Below are 13,533 nucleotides of genomic sequence, written 5' to 3' on the forward strand. Positions count from 1 at the left end.
ATTTAGCTTCTGTTCTGTTTCTGGTGCTGTAAGTTCCAATATTGCCTCACTGCTTAGGTGAGTTCACGTAGAGGGCTCTCTGTGCCTGGCTGCACTGCTAGCCCAGAGTAGCTGTCAAGGATGGACGTTTATGCTTTGGACCTCAGTGATTGTGCTCCTTCACATTAACAAATCATTCTCCCAGTGAAGATAAAAGTTCAGTCACTTAATTGTTCATAATCACCCTGTGTCCTCCCACCATCTGATTGATTCAGGAGACCTCTCTTACTCCTCTTACCTTAATGCATTGGGAATCCACATCAAAGTTCCCAGTAGAGAGCTTTCCACTAGCATTTGGAGGGACAAGTAAGAGCTGGCAAGAATTAATAGATTCCAGCATCTTCACACCAGGTTGAAGGGATTGTTTCAATCTCAGTAGCTGAATTATGAATAGCACAGCAATTACTTCAAAGTCCTTACAGAGAGACAAACTTGAGAAGCTTATTATTTGAAGTTCAGGCAAGACTAAGGCTGAAAGATCATAGCCAACAGCAGCAGTTCTTCTTGCTCTTTTGTTGTGTGTTTTTTTGTTGTTTCAGCAAGACCATCTGATACAAAGTTATGACAATTTAAAGATGTGGGGGTGTGGCCATTAATTCTTTCTCCCATTTTGATCTTATAATTTTTACTATTGATGTTCTAGAAGCCTCCCATAGATCAACATAAAATCTCATAAAGAGACAAGCTTATGAAAAATTAAAAGTCTTTAAAAAAAGAAGTATATTCAATACTCTGTAGAAAGTAATAGCATAATTTTTATTTCTTCCAAGATCTTCAGTTGAAACAGAAAATTAAAAGAGTCATTATGTCTCATCAGTTATTGGTTTGTGAAGAATTAATTATGTAGTTGAGGCGGAATGGTATTTTTAATTCATTTTTTTATCCTGTGATACCCTAAAAAAGTAAATTATAGGGATCTTTTGATATTTGATACTAAAAAAGGTTACAATCTTACAATAGGTTCTACACATTTCTAGAAGGTACTCTTTCAAACTGTGGACCAACATTTGTGGTGTTGATTACAGAGAACATATAATTTAATGTATGAACTTTGATTTTTTTCTATCTGACAGGATTAATTACTAAAAAATAACTCCTGGGAAAATGTGTTTTGAGAATATTCTGGTCTGCTCACAGAATGAGTGGCATATGCTTATAAAAGAAAGTTCTTGGCTACATTTGCGGTTTTTTTTCTTCTCAGATATCTGCACTTCAGTTTAAAGGCATCTGTAAGCTTTTGCTTTTATCAATTATATTTACTCCAAGGTTCAGAAGATTAAAATTGGGAGTATCACTCAGAACAGGTATCAGTATTTTCAGCTGGTAAAAGAACAGAGCATGAAACTGATTAGTACAAAACAGCAAAGTTAATGAAAACAGAATTATCGTCAATACTTTTTCTCCTGATAAACGAACAGCACAGGCCACAAGAGGAAAATGTAGTCTGACATTACAGAGTTTAATCATGTGGACTGCACCTCTGGTAATATATATAGGACACAGAGGTTTATGGAAAACTGACATTCTTGTACTTAAAGACAAAAGACATTTTTTTCCTTAAGGGAAAATACCCAGCTGCTTAGCATCAGAGAGGTCAAGCTGGCTGCAGAACAGGAGCTTTGAGCATGTGGGACCAAGTCTTCCTCGGGGGGAGGGGGTCAACAAAACCTCCAACTTTGATGCAAAATACCCTCTTCTAGAAAATGCATCAAAATTCTCCACAGGAGAGAAAAGACAATATGAAAAATATTAAGTCTTCTGTAAAGATCAGATTATTTCTGATCACTTTAGAGTAGAAATTGAGACAGGATTGTCAATAATTATATGTAGGCTTGAGAAAGCCTATAATTTTGCTGAAATTGCTTGACTTGCATAAATACTTTGCAAAGTGTTGTTGACCTGGAAAATAAATTTTGACTCTTTCCAATCAATATTAACTATTTATTTTAAATTCATAGAGGAAAAGAAATATATTTTTTTTATCTAAAAAAGAAAAAATCCAAAAACAAAGCTGATTTTCAAACATAGTTTTGGAAGTTCCAGAGGACAAGGGACCAAACTAGATGTCAGAGGCCTCCTTTGCAGAGCCATTTCTTTGTTAAGCTGGAGAATATAATTTAGACATAGTTTTAGGAAGAGGAGCCCTTTATAGAGAAAAGTTCTGCAGGGACCTGTAGGAGATTTTTGCTTTCAGAAGTGTCTGTTGTTTTCCATGTTTGTTAGTTGGTTGAATAATATATATTCTCTTTACAAATTCAGACTCTTTAAAGGATACAGACTTCTGTACTCATTGTGACAGCAGCATTATTACCACAGCTCGTCATTGTTGGCCCCAGCTTATTTTTGCTGCTGAGGAGCTCAACAGAAAATTTTGTAGTGGACACATGTATTCATATTTGTGTGTATTATTCAAGAGACTTAAGAGAAGAATATAAAAAACACAAACAATATGGGTTGTTTATCATCAAGACAAAAGTTAAAGATAAGAGTATTTAGCTCCTCTCAGAAATCAAAAGAAAAAAAGGCAACAACTTTTTGTGAGGGACCTTGTAACCCTCTACTGCAGACTTGTTTCATGCTCAGCCTGAGCATGAAAACACCACATCCTTTTCTACAACTTTAAGAAGACCCAGAAAATTCTCCACTGAGGGTTACTTCACAGGTGCATGGGTGCACAACAGCCCTTGTGCAAATTGTAAGGAATTTAAGAGCTGGCTTAAAAAAAAAAGGAATCACACTTGTTGTTGGGAAGGATGAAAGTTTGACAAGAAAGTCTCACAGATATGTATGCTTAAGAGAAAAATTTTTGAATGTAGAACCTGAAGAATAGAGATGGAAGTAAGTTTTGATATAGAAGAAAAGAATTGCTGAGCCAGTCTTACTGGGTAACTAAGGCAAAGGGTATGTTAGTTAGAAGGGGTTTTTATGACTTAGAGCAAAGGATAAACCCACCTCAAACAAGAAGATGTTTTTACCAAGATAGCACAGGCAAACAAGTCAGCAGATGTTGCAAGTAGAAAAAAGGTCTCAGAATTTTCTACTACAAGAGAACTGCAAAACAAATTCTAGCTTAAACTATAATGTACTGACTTTTATTGATTGGAGAATAGTAACATGAATATGGTAATTATAGTAGTTATGATAGGCTATAGATAGTTAAGGTATAGATTGGTTGTACTGTATTAAGATGCCAAGCAAAGAAAAGCATATAATGCATTGTAACCAAAACCAAAGGGTCTCCAGGCCTGCCTGCAGCTGGAGCTGACAGCTGTGGGTGACAGGCTCTGTCACCCACAACCCTGGACTGCTGTAACGTCTCAGATGGAATAAACTGCATTTTTGAGAGCTACCTGGAGTCCTGCATCCCTCATCTAGGCTCTTACAACTTGTTAGTTAATATTTCTTATATCCACTGCAGGTCACTGAGCTCAAAATGTCAAAATGCAAAGGAGTTGCAATGTGGATGGAGACCATTCCAGAGCAGGAATTGTGCCTGCCATGATGCAGTGCCTGTGCTCACAGGCTAACATCAAACAAATGCTGTAAGGAGATATTCTCTACTACAAGGGTAGTGAGACTTTGGCACAGGTTGGCCAGAGAAGCTGTGGGTCTCCACTCCCTGGCTGTGTTAGGGAACAGGATGGAGAAGGCTTTGAGCATCCCATTCTGGTGGAAGGTGTCCCTGCTTACAGCAGTGGGACTGGAACCAGATGATCTTTAAGGTTCCTTCTAACCCAGTCCAGTCTCTGATTCCAGGATTCTGTGATGTGATGTGGCAGAAGAACTGGAGTATTCCTGGACTTCTGTCTACCTGGTTCCCTGAAATAAGGTTGGTTGGGATTTCTCACACCTGTTGTCTTAAAGATTTGATATGGAGATACCATGATGATTTCTTTGGCACTACCTGGAAAAAGAATTCTGTGGTGCTGTAGAAACTTTAAACAAAGGCATGGGAAAGAAAAGCAGAAATTTTTTTACTATTAATAGCAAGAACTGTATTGTTATCATGCATTTATTAAATTAGGAGAATATATTAGTTCTCATATGAAATGTGACTGGTAGAGAGAGTGCTGTCCCTTTCAAAGATGTAACATGAAGATCTAATAAAGGACCTCAGAGAACTCTCTGGAAATGACACTTATGACCCAGGTAACCTACATTTCAGCTTAAATGCTTTCTGTTTCCAAAGCTTATAGGTATATGCATATAGGGGTTGTACATATTATCAGTATGCAAAGAATAGTATGCAACATATTGATTTGATTCAGTATTACACAAAATTCCCAGTGAATGATCAAAATGGGCAGTATTTTGCATTCCATGTTCAGGAATGGGAGATTCCTTGGTTTGTGCAATCAGAGGACAGTGAAATTTAATATTCCCTCCCTTGCTTTTGTACTGGCAGTGGAACTTTATTAAGAGTGACTGTGATCCAAAAATCAGAAGGGTAATTTCAAGAGAAGCAGGAAGAACTCAAGGCAGAAATTCCAAAACCTACACATTAAATTACAAAGTCAGTGTGGATGTGGAGAAGTGATTAAATAAGAATTTTGAAGGAAACCTTGTAGTATATTTTCAGGCTGCTTGTTCAGTGCTATTGACTTTATTTTCTCTGTAAATCAAGTAAGGAATAACTCCCCTGTATAAAAAAATTACTTCTAGGAAAGAGTCAAGAAAGAAACACATGAGAAATGTTCCCTCACAGCAGGGATTGCATTTGCTGCTGCTGTAGTTTCACTCCTTGGACTAAAGGGTTAGTAGGCTTTGTTATTTTTCTGCTGCTGTTGCTGTTTCTCAAATTAGGCTGACAGCTCTGTTTCCACAGTCTACATCTTTTCGTGCTGTGAAGTTCTGTGAAATGGTCCAAAAAGTGCCTATGCAGTGGGTCAAAAATTATGTATATTCTTTTAATCCTAAAACATGAATGAAATGGAATGTCAACTTTATTTCCACACTCCAGAAAAGACACTGAAGACAAGTAGGTAAGAAAAACCACTACTGAGTTGAAAAATATTGGGAAAAAACATTTTTTTCAATTTGGCAGTCTTTAATAACAAAGTAAGGCTTCTGGCAAGAGCTCAAAAAATTGCTTTAAAGCATTCTAATAAGCTGTTTTCTGCTTTGCCTTTTGAAAACCTATTCTGTGACTTGGACACCACTGATTGAAGGCAAAGGTACATTATTCTGTGCAGTTTCTGCAATCTGGTGTCTGAAAGGATCAGCCTTAGAACTGTGCTACCATTAGCTTTCAGCTACCACTCTTGTTTTCAAAGAGGCACTTTCTTTCTTTGCTGTTTCCATAGCAAGGGTACAGTACTCAGAGTACCACATGAATTGGTAGTCTGTAAATAGTTCATAGACATTTCTCAAAACTAGATAATTATTAGGCAGTTTAAGGCAATTCCCATCATGCTGACATTATGGTGATTGTCTTTCCCACCCTTGGTGCTCTGATTTTCCTCTTATTCTCAAGACTGAATACCTGATCAGAAAGGAACCAGCACTGATGATGTGGTTATGCAGTGTCTGGCACACTTGTGACAGATGCTCACACCAAGCTATTTCTCCTCCACACTGATTATGAGGTGATGAATTCCCAAATGGATAAAACCCCTAGAGTCCCAGGATTTTCATCATATTCTAGACAGTATCTATACTAGGTTCTAGATCAACACTTGCTGATTGTCTTCAGCTCCTTGATGGCAATCACAACTCTGCTTTAAACATGAAATCATTCTTTCTTGACTGTTTTCTCAGATCTGATGGATAAGCAGGGGAAACTGCTATGATATTTTAAAACATTTATTCCATCCTCTCCTGTCACCAAGCTCATTCAAATTCACTTCAGTATCATTTGGGTGCAACCTTTGCTGCACAGAAACTGTCATTTATTTCCAGATATCTTGACTCATTATTGTTACCTGAAAATAGCCCTGATGAAGTGCAATAGCTAGAACTGCACTGACATTGGCCCTCTACTTCCCTCTCCTGTTCAGTTATGAGAATCTCAGTGGATTTGTTTTTCCATTTTCCAAATGGCTTCTTTTTTCCAATGTACAAGTCATTTACAGAATGTGAAAACATCTTATTTACCATCAGGGGTAATATTGAATAAAACATGGTCCGTAACATATTTCAGACAGATCTGTTTCATTACAGTGTTCCTTTTCAGTGGAATACAAATCTCAAGATGACAGAATTAAATATGAGCTAAAATGATATGTTTTTCTTAAAAGACAATTTATGAAGCTCTGCATTGCTGAAAAGTAAATATAAAAAAATATGGGCTCAAATTTCCATCTTGGATGTTCAAATACTTCATAATATTATCTCTAGTTCTATCTGGTATGAATTAAGGCCTGCACATGAAAGGAAGCTTGTATCTTCTTATGAATGTCCATGGTGATTATGGAAGGATAGATGGTTGGGCTTGACTTCAGAATAAGGCATTGGCTTCTGAGGTTTCCAGAGCTGCAGTTGCTTCCTTGATTTGGGGTATCAACAAGCCCTTTGTCTTTTTCTGCTTTTTTTTTATTCATCCAGAATTTTTCTTGTCCATGTAGTCCTGCTGTAGACTGAACAGACATGCAGATCAAATCCTCTTCTGCCCTGTCCAAAAAACAGATGCAGAAGTATCCTATGGAAAAAAAAAAATCTGTGTATTTAAATATAGGAAGATAAAATCTGAAGATGCAACCAGAAAGTGTTTGTAATTTAATATCTGCAAAACCTGAGAGTTTCATTTATGTGTTGACTACTAGTGAATATGATGTCAGGTCAAATGCTAATATAATGCCAGGAGCAAAGGTGATGGGTTATTAACATGGGGGTTCTTGTAGCTCCTTTGCTTCACATTAATTCTACTTCTGATTGTGGTAGAATAATGAAGTCCAAACACTTCTATTTCCTGTAAAAATTGCATAATAAAAGTCAAACAACATAATTGAAATAGATTTCAAACTTGCTAAACCAAATTATTTGGATAAATGTAGTAGAAATGTTCAAAAAACCAGTTATTTCTACCTGAAAGATTTAGATATTGTCAAATTAACAGGCTTTAATGGAAATATTGAAGAATGTTCATATGAAACATTTAAATCAGCTGCATTACAGAACTTGTAACAAAATCTGTAAGCTGATTCTCTGTAAGATTTGTTGCATCTTAGTGATGAAAATACGTTATAATTATCTTCCAATTTTGCTCCTGATCAGGAGCTGAACTCCAGTACCATTAAGAATGTTCAGCTATTTTTGTTATCTTTAGGATTAATTAATTGTCTGGAGTTATGGCTGTGGTTTCATTGCTTGCTTGCTTAGTGCATAGCCAGGAGATCATGGAGAAAGGGTAAGAATGTAGTAATTGCAACTAACAGCTCCCCAGAAAATTCTCCTGCATTTCTCCAGCACTTTACAGCTCAGACATTTAAATAATGGGAGTTAATCCTTTATATCTACTAGTCCTTGAAATTATTTTTTCTTCCATGAATGCAATCTTTGGCTTTTTTTGACTCTTTTAAACTTTTAGCATCTGCAATTGCTTGTGACGTCTGAATTAAAAATTAAATTTTCTAATCTCTGATCTTCTTTTACTCTTTTGTGCATTTCTGTTCTCACATTGTTTCTGTATGTATGCTTCATGACAATTTTTTTTTGTTTTTTCCCTTTCATTTTTCTTCATCATACTTAGACGTGTTTTTTCCCCTTGTCCAATTCAGCACAGATCTGTAAGACATATTTAAGTTTTTTTACTACTTTTTTTCTCTAGACCTGTTTTTTTCCCTGCTGTTATAAGTTTAATTTCTCCAATAATTAGCATATATATGATGCTTTATAATTGTTTAAATATCTATGTTCTTACCTGGAAGAATGGAAAAATTAAATCAGTCCAGAGAAATAATAGGGGTTAGATCTGTAGGCACTGGAGACTTGTGGTGCTGATCCAGTCATTACTGATTTTTGTCATGTCTGCAGAGATGATGTCTCTCTTTGCAACCAGAGATATTACCAGCTTTTGAGACTAGGGGTTAGCTGACAGGCAGGCAGCTGTGTAAGAGCTGACACAAGGCTTGTCCTGAGTCCTGTTAATGGCAATTGAGTCACCAAATGCAATGTATTGTCCTGTATTTTGCTCATATTTTGAAGAATCAGCCACACAGCAGGCTGGAACCTGTGACTACAGGGATTCAAGATGTGTGAAAAGTCTCTGAATTTGGAAAACCTTTAATTATGATTGGTCCATGAGACCTACAGTCAGTTTTCATTCAAAAGGGTTGCACAGGTATTGAATGTGCGCTAGGAACATAAGAAAAAAAAAGGAAAATTATGTTGAGACTTTGTGGTTGCCTGCTTCCCAAAGAAACACTTTACTGATCTAGAGCAATTCCTGAATCAATGTAAATGTCTTTAATGCTTTAATAGGTGGTGAAAGGCCATTGATACTTTCCCTAGCTCATGTTAGAACAGCAGTAGGGAAAGTTTTCAGAAAAATACAAATCATTTTGTTAAAGATTAAAGTATTCAGTGAAAAATATTTTTTAGACAGCATGAGTTTAAAATGTTTATAGCGTAATGTGTTTGTATCACACTTTATCTATAAGCATCAGTAACCTCCAGTGAATTTAGCCCAAGAAGATGGTATAAAATTTTAGCAATGCGGTTTGGTGCTTCCTGAACAAGTCCTGGGCTTCAGAGTTTTAATCTAATTTTTTTTTTCAACAGAGAAAAATATGAATTTTCAACAGCTGCTTTAAGGCAGCATGGACAACACCTTTGACAGGAAATGGGAAACTAAATTAGAGGTGGCAGTTTAAATTGTAAGTACATTTAATCAAATGAGTATACCAGAAAACATCTGCCCCACTGGGAAACAGTGTTCCTTTGTATTTGTCATCATATTATCTGTCATTTTGTCAGTCATTAAGTGTTATCAGTGCAACCTTCCACTTTCAACCTAAAGTGATTCGTCTGAAAAATTTGATAGCAGCAGCAAAAATTACCACTTTACTGTTCCCAAATAATTGTGAATATGTTCAACTAGGCAAAAGTTCTTGTTTTGAAATCCCAGGATGATTCCTCAGAGTACAAGAGCTTAAAGATAACTTCCACAGCTGACATGACTGAAATTTTTAGGGCAGCTTGCTGTCTGAATGCTTTTGGTCACAAGGACAGTCTTTGAGATTTTGAAGGCTCTATACTACCATTGCACAAGGTTAAATATACTTAAAAGGAATAAGATTTTCCCTATTGTCAATTCTTAAATGAATAAAAAATGTCACGTTCATCTCCCCAAACCTGTTCCTCAGATGTACCATTGAGGAGCAGTCCTTGAAGTGTGCTTTCAGACAAGCCTGGCTGAGTTTCTATTCATATGTAGATAACTATTAATAATACTCATGCTGCTGTATTATTATCAATTCATTATCAGCATGGAAGCTTTTAGACTGTTTTGCAATTGTAAAGGATACTAATAAGCCATTGGCTTTCACTCAGGAGCTTCTCACATAGCATGATTTCTTTTTAATTTAGGTCACACCAACTAACTTTTAAATTTCAACAAACCTAGCTATAGTTAGGAATAGTGATCAAAGTACTGTTGAACATCATGCTGGACAATTCATCATCTCCTGCCAGTTTTGATTTATCCAGGCATGACCAACATTTTATACCCTTCATGTTCACACATGGCTCCTGTGTGCCCTCTGTTCCCTGTGGTGGTTGGTCAGTGCCCCTGGGCACTCCAGGGCTCATTGCTGTCAGTGCTGCTCACCTGGGGATGCGGCTGGGCCCAGCCCCTCTCCCAGTCACCACAAACTGTGCCTACAACATTCTGCCCTCACCCTTGACTTCCAATGTTTAAATGTCACAGTGCAAGATGTCTACAGAGACCACAGGCCAGGTGCTGAGGAAGTGGATCACACAGATTTTTCCAGAAGTGGACGTACAGAGATGATTCAAGGCACCTTGGTTCCAAGGAAGCAAACCATCCTGTTGGGTAAGAGCTTTTTGCAGAAAATATTTGCCTAAGCAATTGAAATTTCATTGCCTGAGGAAAGAAAAAAAAACCTGCTATAGTTAATTTCCTTGAGAACAGATTTTGCAAAATGTATTGTAGCTTAAAATGAACTTTGAGATAGTTTCAGCATTCAATTACTAATTATTAAATTTATATTTCTTAAAATTGTAAATTTCTTAAAATAAAATTTGAGAGTGTAAAAATGCACAAGTACTCAGATTTTAAGAGCTTGGTAGCAGTGCTAGTGATTGGCTGCATGATCATGTTAGCCATACAAAGATAATGATTTCACTTGTATAGCAAATTCATGTGCTTTGAATCCAAAGCACAAATCCAAAGTATGTTTGAGAAGTGATAAGAATAGGAACACATTCAACTTTGTTATATTTTATTGACATTTTTTTGATGTCTTTAGTGTGACTCAAATAAGTGTTTCCTAAGGATCAATTATTTAATGATCCATTTGAGTTTCAGCTTGCAGTCAGGACTCGGTTCCAGTTGTGTGGTGCAGTCTTGAGCAAACACAAAGGACTGTCAATTTAACTGATATATTAGGAAAAAAAAATGAAATTATGTATATACAATAAGAGACTCTTCTCTTTACATTGTAGAACCAGAGGTTTGGTCTGTGGTCTAGCTCTGAAATTTTAATTGCACAGTGGAAAACCCCAGTTTGCTTAGCTCAAAGGCAAGAAGGTTAAGGTGACTTATTTAATTTATAATGACTTTCATAGGAGAAGGTACTAGTATGCTGTAGAACTTTCTTTGTAGTATTCCAAGTGTTTACAGATCTAATGGCCAGAATTCAAATTCTTTAAAGTTGAACAAGAAATAAAACTAAAATTACAAAATTGATATGGGTGGTGTAAAGGTGTGTAGTTTGAATTCAAACAACAAAACACCTGCTTTTTGATCCAGGAAACCATAGAATGGAAAGGGAATATTGAAGGTCACCTAGTTCCAACCTCCCATGCTGTGGGAAAGGACACTACACTAGATCAGGTTGCTCAGAGCCCCATCCAGCCTGGACTTAAACTCCTCCAGGGATGGAGTGTCCATGGTTTACCTGGGAAACCTGTTCCAGAGCCTCACCACTGGAAATGTGGATATAATTGACTTCAGCATCTTTATTCTGTTCTTCTTTGCTCTTGTTAACAGCACTTTCCTTCTTTGTTAATATTTGCTTATGCTGTGGTTGCACAGAATAATTGTACCACACATCCTCACTGACTTCAGTGTGGATCAAAACTCAATTTAAATGTGTACACTCTGGATAATCCAGTTTATTCCAGGCAATAAATTTTAATGAAGTCTACAAAATGCAATGAATATGCATATATATATATATATATATATATATATATATATATATATATATATATATCAGGTAACAGGAGAAAGATGCTGTTGGTACTCATGCAACCAATCTTATTCAGAACAGAGGTCGCTTTATAAAACAGATGAATATTTCAAGCTATTTAGGAACATTTACAAATTAAAATTTTATAAAACACAAAATACAATGACAGTGAAAGGACAAAGCATTATTTCTATGCAGATTTTTTTTTCATAAGTCACTCAGAATTTTATGTGTGTAGATAACAAATGTTGCTTAATTGTAATTTGAGTTGAAATTTCAGAAAATATTAAAGGAAAATAATTGTTCTGTCATGAGTGTGTCATATGAGCTAAGTATTTAAATTTTCTGAAGACTCAGATTACTAATATTCTTGGGAAATAGCCTTATTTTCCCCTGTAATTTTTAGCAATTAATTTGAGACAGGTGACTGCATAAAGAAATTAGCTGTCATAAATCAGTGGTGTAAGGAATTAATACAAAGCTGAATTTTTATTTCCTGGCTTTATAGATTTCCAAACATGAGTAGGCCTATTGAAGGCATCAGGAAAACTCCCACAATGAACTCAAATAGTGGTCTGCTTGTGTGGTAGCTTCTATTATATATGGGGTATGAAATGGTGATTTTTTTGTTACCTCCCATATGCTATAGAAAAGAAATTTAAAAATATAGGTTATACAAGCTTTCTCTGCAGAGTGGATTTATTTTTAGGTCTGAGCAAATAGAATGTGTTGTGCTACCCTGAAGAAACTTTCTTCTTGTATGAAATACTACTAGAAACCAATAGTTTCTGTTAAGACAAACTGCTGAAAAACATAGGCTTTTTCTTACCAACTGCTCACGGTAGAACAGAAACAAAAGTTGAACCAGCCTTTGCTAGTTTGAAAAGATTGTATTAGTAATTTGCTTCTTCTGTTGCTCAGCATTTTAAAAAAGTGATCTGATATTTTAAAAATCATCTACTAAATATTCACACATTTTGAACACATACTAGAGCATTTTAACAGAATATTATTTTTGTTCAAATGAATTTTTGGTGTGGCACTGATTAATTCTCCAGATAATTAGAGTAATTTCCTCTTTGGTGCTCTACTAACAAGGGCAAAACGAATCAATCATATGTATGTTTTAATTTGGTAATTTTAATAATTTTTAAAAGATTGTGCTATTGCAGTGCTGCAGATTCTGCTGTTATGATATCCATCAGCAGCTGAAGAAGTATTCTAACTAGCAACTATGAATTACTGAGATTTTGAAGCTGACCAACACAGTCTTGTAATTTACCTATCAGAGCATATCCTCTGTGCTTTTATTATATGTGAAACGCCTCTGAACTGGTTTTTCACCCTTGTTCTATTCTTACAGCAAAATAAGGCATCACATTCTGTCACAATATGCATAATTGATGGCACTATATCATTTAAGGCAGTACATATCCAGTAATAATAGCAGAGAGGACAAGCTCTGATAGAGGAATTACAAGACTGTGCTGGCAAGGTGTGGTGGTGGTGGGTGGTTACAGGAGTGTGAGGAGCTGCCAGAAGCTCCCCCCATGTCCTGCAGAGCCAATGCCAGCCGGCTCCAGGACAGACATCCTGCTGGCCTTGGCTGCAACCATCAGTGCCTCTGGGATAAAAGATTCAAGAAGGAAGCCCACTATTGCACAGATGAAACTGGCCAGAGAAGAGAGGGGAGAGAATATGTGAGAGAAACAACTCTGCTGACACCAAGATGAGGAGGGGGGGAAGGGGGAGGGAGGTGCTCCAGGAGCTGCAGCAGAGATTGCTCTGCAGCCTGTGGTGCAGACCATGGCAAGGCAGGCTGTCTCCCTGCAGCCTGTGGAGGTCCATGGTAGACCAGAGATCCACCTGCAGTCTGTGGAAGGGACCCCTGCTGGAGCAGTTTGGGACAAGTGCAGTCCCATGGGATGGGCTCATGTTGGAGGACAGTTTCCCATAAGGGACTGGGGAAGGGGGATGGCTCCTCTCCCTGAGGAGGAAGCAGCTTCAGAAAACACGTGATGAACTGATTTTAAACCCCATTCCCCATCTCCCTGTGCTTTGTGGGAGATGAGAGGAGGAATAAAGGAGGTAAAGGATTGGGAATAAGGCTGGACATGTGATG

The sequence above is a fragment of the Serinus canaria genome, chromosome 5, assembly GCF_022539315.1.
Source record: "Serinus canaria isolate serCan28SL12 chromosome 5, serCan2020, whole genome shotgun sequence".
NCBI classification, from domain to species: Eukaryota; Metazoa; Chordata; class Aves; order Passeriformes; family Fringillidae; genus Serinus; species Serinus canaria.